Source organism: Haemorhous mexicanus, chromosome 8 (genome assembly GCF_027477595.1).
Source record: "Haemorhous mexicanus isolate bHaeMex1 chromosome 8, bHaeMex1.pri, whole genome shotgun sequence".
In the NCBI taxonomy this organism is placed as follows: Eukaryota; Metazoa; Chordata; class Aves; order Passeriformes; family Fringillidae; genus Haemorhous; species Haemorhous mexicanus.
In genome coordinates, this window is record NC_082348.1 from 12,425,685 (window position 1) to 12,438,740 (window position 13,056).

Consider the following 13,056-nt stretch of genomic DNA (forward strand, 5'->3'; position numbering starts at 1 on the left):
TATCATCACAAATATCAGTGTAACAAAGTAGCCACTCTAAGTGTGGCTTTTGGTTGTTTAATTTAGATATCAGCATAGTTTTTACTTAGGTGAAGGTTGAGTTAATTATTAAAGCAGGTTCCTTTGTTGCATGTTCACCTTTGCAAAGAGATTATTGCAAAAATATTGGAGAAAAATTCTGAAGCCTGATGACCACCCTATTTTTAATGCCCTAATTATCTGGTTAAAAATCCTACTTTCCACTGAGTCAGTCTTTGCTGAGATTAGTGGAAATGCTTTTGTTTTACAGTGAGATATGAATTATCCAAAATGTGCCCTGAGGAGAGAGAGTGAATGCTATTTAATATCATAAAAAAATAAGAAGGAGAAGCTCAAATAGCTTTTGTCAGTGGCATAATACTGTTCCCAAAGAGTTGTGACATCTCTGTATTTCCCAGGGCTAGAAAGGCACAGTGTTTTGATATTTTGTCCTTCAACTCCCCTTCCCCACTAACAACCTTTTTCTGGGCTGAAATAGCTCCATACCCACTTCAAATTAGTTGAGACCTACTGGAAAGCAAAGCACTCACTCCTTCATCAGCAATCTAGGGATCCTGGCAGTGAAGGGCTTAACCCGAGGCCAGGGAAAGTGCTGGGAAGAGACAAACCGGGGAAGCCTTGAATACTGGAAAAGGCACAGCACAGAGAAGAGGGAAGCAGCAGCAGTGTGGGCAGGGTAAGGGGTGCCTCACCACGAAGCAGCAGTACCAGCCCTGAGTGAGAGCAGCTCTGACAGAGCCCTGACAGCTCTGATGGACCCCCTGGGCATCCAACAGTGTTAGCAGCAAGAAACATTGAGGGATTCAAGAGGCCTTCCCATTTCATTGCCAGTTGCTGGGACATGCTTACTCTTTCAACCAAATGGCAAATGAAGAAATAAGAAATCTGAATGCCATGGCTAAAAGAGAAACATTGATTCCTGGAAAAGTTCCCAAGATTTTTCTAATTATCATTTGCTTGAGTCTGCTCCCCTCATAAATTGGGCAACAGCTGAGCAATTGGGGAAGAGAATGGAAACTTAGATTACACAAAAATTTGCCTTGAGGACTCTGATTTGAACCTACTTTAACCTCACCCTTCCCCTTACTTCATTTGCTTTCCCTGATTCATTTAAGCACGTTGCCTTACCAATGCAGCCAGAACAAGGGACTTGCAGTGGGTTAGAGGCTCCTGTTTTTCCCTCTTTTGGAAATATCTCAGAGAAACCATCTGTCAGTTCCCACCAGCCTGGAGAGCTGCTCTGAGAGCAGATACACACAGCATCTCCCTGCTCAGCACTGGCACTGTGAGAGGAGGGGATGTGCAGGGCTTGGGAGCAGAGCTGAGGGTTGCAGCTGGTGTGAGAGCTTTTTGCTGAAGTGAAAACCCACCAAATGGCTTTTGTCTTCCACATGCACCTGAAGTGGCTTGTCTGCTACAGTCAATAAGCAGAGATTTCATTTACTGCTTTCTATGGAGAAGGGGAGGGTGGTATGGCTGTCTGACAGCCACCTGTGCAGATCTGGTGAGATCCCCAGGGTTAGTTGGAAAGGCTCTCAAGTGAGCAGCATGCTGTAGGAAAGGGGCTGGTGGTGGCTGTCTCAGTGGTGAACTGACAAGAGATGAGAGTCACAGGTTAATGATTTCTTGCATCTTAACGGGTTTTAGGTGAGAGTTTGCCAGAAAAATGGATAAATCACAGCTGAAAAGCCAGTACCAAAGCCAATAAGCACCAAAACAAGATGAGTTTCTGCTGTATTTATGAGGCACATGAACAGTGAGTCTGCTATGCAGGAGTGAATGCCACTGCTGCACGTGAAATGTCAGAAATCAAATCCTTTAGCCATCTATGCAAGTATTTGTTCTGGAGGAGTTGTTGTAGTTATTCACTCAGGAAATGGAAATCTCTCTTGCATTTTTCTCTCTGCCCCATAAAACTGCTTTTGAAGAGTTTGTAGCAATAGGCTAATGGAATACAATACTTCCAAAATTTGGTTACCAATAATTTACCAACAGCTTTACCTAATGCCAACAACAGGTTGGATATAAAAAGCCCTCATGTTTTATATTTCAAAGGTTCCTACCTAAAGTTTTAGCCAAACTTTAGACTCCAAAGATTACACTGAGCCTTTGTGCATTTTCCCTCCTGCCTGGAAGGTGATACCCATTTCCCTCCTTGGCTTCACATTCCCTGCTCCAGCTGCTGTGTGAACAAATACAGACTACAGCCACTCATTTAACATATTCCAAGTCCTGCATCCAGACTAACAAAATTATCCTGAATTATCTTTGGCTCTAGGCTGCAAACAGTCAGCTGGTACTGGCTACCAGTTGCTGGTGCTTTCCATCTAGGGCTTGCACAGGTAGAGTCAGAGTGGACATGGCTGTGCCCAGGTGCTAGAGATGCCACAATTGAAGCCCAGATAGCTTTTCTTCCAGCAGGAGCTGAGAATACCCATACATTTTATGTGGCAATATGGCTGCATATGGTCAGAGGCTCTAGGAAAATGCAATTTTTAAATCACTTTCTTTTTAGCAGAACTTGGATGCTGTGGAAATCCGTGGAGGAAACAGAGGAAAAAGATCATACTAGATACAAGAAAAGCTCTCTGATGTTTGATCTGCCTCTTGTAGCCTTTGGAAGCAGATATATTTATTTGCAGCACAATCTCAGCTCCACTGAAGTCAGCAGGAAGCCTGCCACCATCTTCACAGGCAGCGGGCTGTGTGTGCCCCGGAGGGCTGATGGGCTGAGCACGCTCTCCTCCTCTGCTGCAGAACGAGCCACTAATGCGTGCCCTCGGCTGCTTGCTGTGCTAAACACATTTATCTGAACCACGGCAGCAGTAGAAGCCGTTTTAGTGATTAACCCCCTTTTACTGCTATAAAACTAATCAAGCTGCTTCTTTTTTATTTACTAGTGGAGACCGTTTTAAGTTCCCAGATGCTCAGTTGGAGTGGGGGAAGGTAAGTTTTGCACGTTTAAAATGGAGTATTGTATTCATTTAGGGAACAGGAGGGGAAGGGAGCAGCAAGTGATCCTTTCCCTGCCTGGAGACTGACAGCCCCCAAAACAGAGAAGCCTTTGTTTGCTCCTTCATGGCCACAGTGCCACAGCTGTCAGGTCCAGTGCTCCCATACTGGCCAGCCCCTAGTTTTAGGAGGAACCACTGTATCCAAACCGTCAGGGTCAGGCTGAGCAGATCCATCAAAGCAGAGTACAGAGACAAGGCAACAGGTCAGGCTGTTGAAATCAGGCAGCTGACTTCTTGAGATGGGAGACCCTGAAAATCCAGGAGGGTTAAAATGCTCAACACATCTATAAGGCTGTGGAACAAATCTTCAGGGGAAATAACAATTTAGGAAAGCTCTCAGATGTTATGGAGGAGTATGGTTGGAAGGTACTGCTTCTCTTTGAAGTGGGTTAGCAGCATTAAAGGTGCCCTTTAAAGATCTGTTAATATCTGAAACTGTAACAGAACTCTCTTCGAACTGTCCTGTGCTGTCTGGGGGACATGAGAAGCTGCTCCCTCCAGCAAACTGTGTGGATGGAAGGAGAGGTTGGGAGGTGAGGAAGTCCTAAACCATGTACCTGATGTTTGTGTGGAAAAGTCCCAAGAGGTGCCAAGCTGAGTTATCCCTGCTGCACTGACAAACAAGAAGCACTGCTCTTCAGGTTTCAATAGTAGGAGGCCCTTAAAGCACAACACAGCCTGTCCTCTGGATTTCTGGCAAGAGCAGTTCAGATGAGCACCCATGGGAGTTAACAGCTCCCTCAGGGCCACAGAGCCCACCTTCCCCCTGCTTTATAGCCCAGAAGAGCACTGGTGATTCCTCTTGGCTCTAGCTGGTGGCCTGCTGGAGGGGTTAAAGCTCTTTCCTCAGCTCTGGTCCAAGCAGAACCTTGAGCCAGCATCTAAACAAAAGAGCTTTGCCTACAGCTCCCCTCAGCCAACTTCAAACTGCAGCTTACACAAACAGTCCCTGGCAGCGACCCGGGGCAGCGCCGCTCCTGGGCACGCAACCAGGACCTGCCCTGTGCCCTGCCAGCTGCCACTCAGTTAGCTGTGCAGGCCTCCTTCTTGCTCTTCACGTTTTCCTAAAACACAGGGCACTTCTCCTGCCTCCATTACCCCCTAGCAACCACGACAAACATCTACTAGAACTATCACTGAGACTTAACTCGCCAGAGCCACCCCACTGCCCTTGCTGCCCCTCAAGCATTCACCACAGCATTTGTAGCAGCCCTGCTGCTCCTGTATTCTAGCTGGGGAACCATGTGCAAAACCAGTCTATCAAATACTGTCTTGAAAGTATTAAGGTGATTCCCAAGATTTGGACCTTTCAGAGAGACTCCAGCAAGCAAGCTGAGGGCAAAGATGTGCCTTGCAGGGGGCCAGCTGGCAAGAGCTCAGGCAGTAAGGTAAGCCCTGACCACGACCGCTGGCCTAGAGCGAGCTGTTTGGAGTGCTTGCTTATAAAATAAAGGGAAATAAAATAAAATAATCATTAAAGTGGCACAAAGGGGCAGTTCACAGCCCTCCTGTATTTTAAACTCTGGAAATATGGAAGACAACTGATTTAGACCCTCTGTTGTTCCCCATTAGCTGCAAATGTCAGTAAAACTGATGAACACAGCAGTGGGAAAGCAGTTTTGTGTGTAACAGTAATTGGTTCTGAATTGCTTGACAATTCTAATGGCTTTCAGCTGACTTGGACAAAGGGCCAAGTTATGGACACTACAGCAACACTGAAGTGAGATAAGGCAGTATGAAAAGGTGACAAATATATTATAAACCTTCTGAACGAAGAAAACCCTACCATCATTTTCACAACCTTTTTCAGATGTCAAGCAGGTGCCCACAGCAAGAGAGAGGAGTCTGAGAAGCCCTGGTAGAACTCAGGAATGCCTTCCAGGAGCCACAGACAAGGTTTCAGAAAGAGTTTGCCTAAAAGAAGCTGGCACATTGCTTGCTTTTAGGCTTTGAGGCCAGGTAGAGGCTAATGAGACAATGGAAACAGAGGTCCATCCCCACTGAAATAAGTCTTCCACAAAGAGCAAACCCAATGAGAGTTTGTGGTTCATGCTCCTGCACTGCCCCCTGCAATAGTCCATCTCTTTGTTGCTGCTCCCTGGGACATCCCAAAGAGCACACTCTGCTCCTCACGCTCCTCTATGATATTTTTCCCATGTTTTTCTCTCCCTTTTCTCATTTGTTCTTGTCTTTCACTCCATGATACAGCTTCTAAGCCAACTTCCCAGCTGCCTCCTTGCCCTCCATCATGTATTTTTCCTCTTGCTGTGTCAAAAGGCATTATGGGATTTGTCTGATCTGAAGCTACACAGGGCTAGCTGGCAATCAGCCATCAACAAGCAGAGGGATGGCCTTCAATTTTCACTCAGTAGAGGCATTAATAATTTTATCTTCTCTCCAGCCATAGATTTCTACATTGAGCCTATGGAAACTTCTCTTGGAAGCCTCCATTTGTCTGCCTAACCTGTTTATATGGACAAGAAATTCAGATTACCATAGGCAGAGAGAGGGACTGCATGGATACAGTTGTCTTAGGAAGCTATGTTAAAAAGCTAGAATGTTATATTTATGTATGGCTAAAAAAAAGAAATCTATAATAAAATAAAACAGTCTTTACTAGCTTCAAAGGAAAGATTTCTGGGGAGCTGACAGGTAGCAAATAGCTTTATAAACATTGTCTAATATCTGGCAGGTGCCCCTAGAGAAACAAAGTCCATATTTCAACATGCTCTGTTCACTCTTTGGGAGACACTTCTTCCTCAGACTGACATTTTGGTTACATTCATTCCCTAAGGCATTTTACAGGAAAACACAGGAACGTATTTGATTGTTCAAGAGGTGCTGAACTTTACATAGATGAAATTTGGAAACACAGAGAGCTCACCCCTGGGAGCTCCAGCTGCTCTGAAAGAAGGAACACTGCTGGGCTCAATTATTTAGAAATGTAAATTTGGGATGGCAGTAGTACCAAAACAGGGGGAGAAGTTAGCACTGCTGGATTACACTAACCTTCGCTGCAAAGTGTACTGGAACTTCACAGTAAAGTGCTGAAAATGAAGGTTACAGAAGACTTTTGTGGCAAAAGCCTGTGTGAGGAAGGCCACCTTTCTTTGGCTGTATGAAGCCAAACTCCGAGAGTGCCATTGGGAAAACATCCTAATGAATGTGAAATGCAAATGTTATAGGAACCTAGGGCATTTCCAAGGTCCCAGTCCCAACGATGAAATTTAAAGAATCAGTCATGCATTTTGGATCATGCCTTGGTTTAACTGTCTGAGCTGGAGCAGAGGGAAGCGCAAGTGCAGATACTTTACCCCTTGTTAGCCCCTTTAGAGGCATCAGTGTGAAGGAAAGGGGATCCAAATAACAGCATTTCACAGGTGAGAAAATGTGCCCAGACATCCTCTACCCCATGCTCAGCATTGTCAAACCACAGAAGAGCACCAGGCAAATAATGCTTTGTGCTGCCAACAGAAAAGACAAGTACATGCCCTGTGCAATGCAGTCACGGGAGAGCTACAGCGACACAAGGAGCTGGGCCAGCCAAAATCCCAAACCTGCCATCCTGGGAGCAGCCCCACAGATGTTTCATGTTGTGGATGCAATTGCAAGTGGCCCCAAGGTGGCTCAGTGCTACTGGTAAGAGGGAGCTCTGAGGTCAGAGGAAGGTGGAACTTCCAGGGGAGATGCACCCTCCAGTGCCCAGAGGAGAAGGAGCAGCTGGAGAAGCTGGCCAGCTTTGTCCAGAAGATGGGCCATGACCCAGGAAAGGTACTGGATCAGCATCACCCTGCACTTGCTTCAATGATCACTTGGGTTTCTCCTGCTTCAGGCAAAGCTGCAGCCTGAAAAAAGGCACAGGCTGCTGGCCAGCATGAAAGGTTTTATTTGAAAGGTTTTATTTGAGCCCAGTTTGTTCCAGTGGCCAGCAAATGCTGAGCCTTTGGCCCCATCACCTGCATTTACCCTGTCAGACCTGGAGTGAATGGGAAGGCATGACACAGCACCATGAATTCACATGAAACAGGGGACAGAGGAGGGAGTCTCACATGTAAAATCAAGATAGGGCAAGTCTGTGTAAAATACACATTTCCCACTTGCACACGCACACACACATCCATATGGTCTCTCTCATTGCATCTTCCAATAAATTCTCCTCCCCAGTAAAATCTCACCTCCCTTCTCCCCAGCCAGAGAGTGCAAATGGGTTTGTGAACCTTCGTACATCATTTACAGCTGCTGTAAATCTGGAGCAATGTGCACTATCAGATGTGCAGGTTTCATTTATAAAGCAGGATTTATGGTTTCACCCCTTAGATCTGCAGATGGGTTTTATTGTGATTTATGCCCGTGTCATGAAGGACCATATATAAGAATCACCTGATATTATCGAGGGACCTATTCTTTTTGGCCCTTATCTTTCTTCTGAAAGCAGAGACCACTTAATCACTGTTAGCTATATACTGAGTACAGTGTCCTTTGTGAATTATCCATATCCCTGTTCTAGTATTATTAGCTTGTGATGTTAGGACTAACCCAATGAAATTGTCACAACAGATGCTGAATTGCAACTATATATACAACTTATAAATGGCTCTTTGGTGACTGTGTCAGTAAATTTAATTACAGTCTTTTAAAAAAAGACATTACATCAACATTAGCTGAATGCCAGCCTCAAACTGAGGTATGAAAAAGGCTCTTTGAGTCCTCTGAGTAAAATATTTAGGTTTCTACTATTATTATCAGAGGCTACACCTCAATAGCATAAATCATAGGGAAAATTTCCCATTTCTTAGAAAGGTGGAGGCCAGATTTCTGAAAGCATTCAGCCATCTAAGCACCAGTGATTTTAAGGGCATTGTAACACTCCAGGGGATCTTGCCTGAAGAAGGAGGGTGACACCTAGTAGAGTTTCACAATATCCCATTTATTAGGCTCCCATGGTTTTTACCAGGCCTGGGGACCCAGGGGTATCTTGTCCAAATGCCACTTAGGTTTCCTCATGTTGCTTCCAGTGCTAACACACCCCCAGAAATCACACTGAAAACTTGTTTTTCTTTGAGAGCTACTAAGTCAGAGAAGATATTTTGGTGTCTTACACCCACTAGAATCACCTTTGATGGCTGTTGACAGGGATTGGGCTTGAGCCCAGTCTTGGTCTCAAGCACCACAGACCTCCCCATAAGGGCAAACCTCACATCTAATCACACATTCATCTAGATGAGAGGATGATTGGAGCAACAGCCCTCTTCCCCCTTCCATTTCCACCTCAGCAGTAGGAAGTGCTCCCTGGGAAGAGGCTGAGGCAGTCAAAGGAGGAATCCCTCAGAAAGCCCCAGTCTGTGAGGTGTCACTGATTAAACTCCTCCATGTGCTCTCTGTTGGCCCTGACTGGTGAGAGCAGCAGCTCTTTGCAGCACTGCCCCATTTCAGGGAAAGCTTTAAAGAGATTTCAAGGAGTATTTTCCTCCCTTTGTCCCCCAAACAGTGAGGTAAGGATTGTAGGAAGCACCTTCTTATCCCAGGCTCCCTAAAGCTTTTTGCCTTGCTGGAAAAGAACTTACCAAGCATTCATCCCTGTTCTTGCCTTGCCTGCCATGATGGTAGCTTCTTCTTCACCCATGCAGGAAAAGCCCCAGATTTCTGGAAACAAAGTTGGGAATTTGGATCAATCTAAGAGATTGCAGAGAGGATGTCAGTGCTGATGGAATGGTTCATTTAAATGAATTCAGCTTCAGGAAATTACTCTCACGATTTGAGTCCTGAGGGCTTTTTAACATCCACGTGAAAGTATGCAATGTGCCAAGACTTTGATCTCAAGAGCTGGCACAGAACCCACAGATGGTGAAACATCAGGCACTGGGCTTCCCTTGCTGTGGTCCATGTGTGGATGCAACCTCTAGGAAGTCCTTGTTGGAGCTCAAGAGTGGTCTGAGCTGCTCCCCTTTGTCTGAGGCATTCTTAGTGCATGCCTACCAGGCTGAGTCTGTGCAAAGAACTGGGGAAAGAAAGGCTAAATTTCTGGATCCCAGAGAGCTGTAGATTCACATCACATTCCTGAGCAGCTCAGCCTGGATGGGGTGGGAGCACTTTTGAGACCCAAGGATCAAAATGACTGTAAACATCTGGAGAGTTCTAAACAGGGAGTTCATGTACACAGAAAGTCTGGCAAGGGCTGCATTCAGCATCACAGTATTAGATTTAGGCATCCCACTTCAGCTTTAAATCCTTAAGTAGCTCTAGTTCATAACACTCAAATTTCCTTCAAGAATTTTCTTATTCTGTGTGCAACTTCCCACTGACTGTTCCATTTGCTTTCAGGTTGACAGCCTAAAGCACCCCAGTTTAGATACTTAGCTGCTAAGTAATATATATTTTTCATCAAAGCAAGTAGAAAACTTAAATGAGGGATATAGTATCTTACCAAAAATTCAGCTTCCAGCAGTTATTGTTGCAACCATTAAAAAAAAGTGTAGGCAAAAATCTTTTAAAAGTGCAGAAACTAATTTCTTCTTCACATTCAAACATCAATTTTAGAACTACATGACCCATTTTTGGTGCTTTCTATGACATCTCCCTATTTTTTTCTCACATATAAACATTTAAAAACTAAAGTCTCAGCCCCAGAGGAACATCCCACATAGCACAAGCACAGGAAAATGAGAGACAGTGACGCTTGGTGTTTTGTAGCTTCCTAAATGGGCCTAGAAACATTTACAGCCTTAGCTAATCACATTACATTTGCTTAATTAATGGGAAGAGCCTATGCTCTCAAGCTGACAGGCTTTGATAGATGAATACAGCTGCCCTGGCTTTCAGCAGCATGTGTGACTGCTTAATGGGAGGAGGGTGGGGGACAGCGGGGGTGGGAAGCAGTGAACTGTTCTGTGTGCAGACTATTAGTGCTTACTCTGCACCTGAGATGGAGAGGTAGCTCCAATCCCCCTTTGGCTTAGCTGTACCTGAGAGCCACCATGCCTGCCTGAGGAGGCAGCCCATTCCCTGGCACAGCCCTGACCCATCATCGTGTCCTGGGTCCCCAGTCCCTGAGGGTGCTCCCACCCAAATTGCCTTGTTTTAGGCAGCTTGGGACAGCCTTACTGTGAGAAAGAGATTTCTGTAAATGAGAGCTAGAGGGTGGGGAGAATACCAGTGGTTTGCTAAGCAGAGGAAGAGAAATCCTGCTCTAGGTGGAACAGGAAATCACCTGCTTTTTTCAGAACTTCTCCTGTACTTTAATCAGACAACCAGCCTTGTCTCCTGAATCACCTACTCCATTCCTGTCCAAGCAACTCCTCGTGTGCTTGCGTTGCAGTACATGAGTCTGAAACACGTGACATAAGCAGCTGCCAGGCCAACTGCTCAGATGATAATTGAGCCAGTTGTACACACTTTTGTACATCATACCCCATTGCATCCAACTCTTACTCACCCTGTTGCCAACTGCTTCTTGTCTATTTTCTCCAGGAAACAGACTTTATCAGTGTAATTTGCAGAAAACCCTCCCCATCCCAGCTGGAAAGTCATACTCTCTCCCACCTCCCTTCCACCACTTTCTTCAGGGCTCTAAGTTGCTCAGCAGGGCCAATTAGGAATTCAAACCAGGTAGAAAGTGAATATAGAGTAGTGATAAGAGTCAGTGGCATGATTGATGATGCTTATACATATGCTTCTGGCTTGAAAAGCAGTGTCTGGGTTGATTCCAGGAGTTGGGTCTGATTTCAAAAGGATTTTCTGACAGAAAAAAAAAAAAAAGGGTTAGCAGCACATGCTATAGAAAGCAACTTCCACAGATTATTCCATTCCTAAAATATCAACCAATTACTAAGAGCAAAGCATGAGAGAACTAACAAGAGCTTTTACTCATACTGATCCTCCTGCACATTAACTGAAATAGGGCTGACACTGTTTTTTCCTGTGGGTTTCCCAACATTCAGAGCTGAAGTGGTCTAAGGTTTTAAACTTACTTTGTTACATATGTTAGGAATAAAGCCTTAAAATTTGAATGAATACCTATTAATTGCTGTAAAAAAGCAAACACTGTATTTCCCACTGGATTTAAATGAATCCGTGCAATTTTTGGAGACAACAAGAGATTTTTGTACATCAGCCTCTGATTTTTACTGACATTTGCTTGCAATGCCCATGGGTCTGTGTTTGTGCACAGCTTTGACATAGTTAAACCAAAAACCCTCATTCCCTGCCTGTCCTTCCTCATCAATCAATGGCTCTTCAGTACTGTCCTGGCACATCCCCTTCTGCCAGCCATGGCAGGAAGGGAACAGAAATCCTATGGAAAGATGTTGACCCAGATTTACCCTGGAAGCTGCCAAGCCCAGGAGCAACAGAAAATGAATGCGGGGCGAACGTCGAGGAAGTGTGGGGACCTGCCAGCTCCTCAGTGGCACAGGCAGTGAGCTAGTGGATATCCCAGTGGATATCTGGGTATCTGCCAGGCAGGCTGCTGGGCATCCGGACATCCTGGGAAAGGCAGAGGGACACTGTGTTCCACGAGCAGCAAGCCCAGGGCATTGGGATGCATCAGCCTCCTTCTATATGAGCAGAGGCTATTCAGAGCAATCTAGTTTGGGATGTTTAAACCATGCTTCTGGACTCAAAGGAGTGGTTAGGGTTGTACAAGCTGTGGAGGACTTGGAGAGCCCCAGAGGGCCAGTGCACAGGCATTGGAAAAGTGGTTAAAGATGGACAAGGGAGCTGGAGGTCTCCACTAGTACCTGGCGCTGTGATGTGCACAGCCCAAGCTGAAGCATTTTGGACTGTGGTCTGCAGAGCCCCCGTACATTCCTTGGAGAGTGGCAGACTTTCCTGCAGCATGATCTGCAGCAGAGCCTGCGTTACAAGGGAGAGGAGCTCATCTCACCCAGCAACTGCAGAGGGAGCCATGGTAGTTTGGACTCTTCCCTTGCACCCCTAAGCCAAACACAGTTAAATGCTGTGACCAGCATATCTGTCCAAGAGGGAAAAGCCAGAGTGTGGATGTGTTTAAGCAGATATCTGCATGGGACAGGACATCCTTTGTTGGACCTGTAACCCTCACTGGACCATACCCTGGTGCTCCAACATGAACCACTTCCCTCTGGGTCACACCGGCAGGACTGCTGCTCCTGGCCTTGTTCTAGCTCTTGTCAGAAGGGCAAAACATGGTTTTCATATAGTCAGGTGTCTGAATCATCCTGGGATCTGACTGGCATTTCTTACCCTCAGTCTGTGTGTGGTGCAACTGGTCCATGGCTCAGATGTGGGAGTTTTGTCCCGCTGAGAAATGTTAACCACAGTAAGACATCCCACCTCTCTAAAGGCGTTTGCTCCTTTGGTGACCTCTACTTCTTTGCCTTTTAAATAGGACTATCCTTAGCATCAGTAGACCTCTTCAAGTAGGTTTAGAGTTTTCAGGGTGCTGCCTGTTCTTTTATTTTGTAATCACTGAGCCACAGTCAGATGGATAGTCACCAATGCTTCGTTTAAGGCATTGTTGCATGTGGCAATTCATTAAAAAGCCCCAGGGAACAAGAATGAGGTTTTTATTTTAAAAGCTATAATCTCTGGGACGTGCACAATGTTCTCTCCCAACCCAGATTTGTCACAGCCGGCTGCTGTGAAGTGCCATTCTCTGCTGTAAGCCATCCTCAATGTATTGTCATTATAATTCACTACAGATTTTTTTCTTCAAGTGACACTCAAGGAGGATTGGAGGATGACAGCACATGGCAGAATAAATATAGTTAGGGAAACATAGGAAGAGCTGACTTTTCCCAGAGAGGCTGTGGCTGTCAGGCAGGAGTTTCTTTTTTGAGTCTGAAATGGGATTAAGCCAAAAGGCTCATGGGTATACTGCCATTCGTGCTCTGGTTCTTTGTAAAAACAAGTAAAACTCTGTCTATTTGCATACACTAGATTGAGATCTGAGTTCACATTTTGCAGGGTTTGGGCATCAGTGCAAGTCCCTGGCAGGGCCTGGTGTGCACAAAGGGATTTGAGAGGC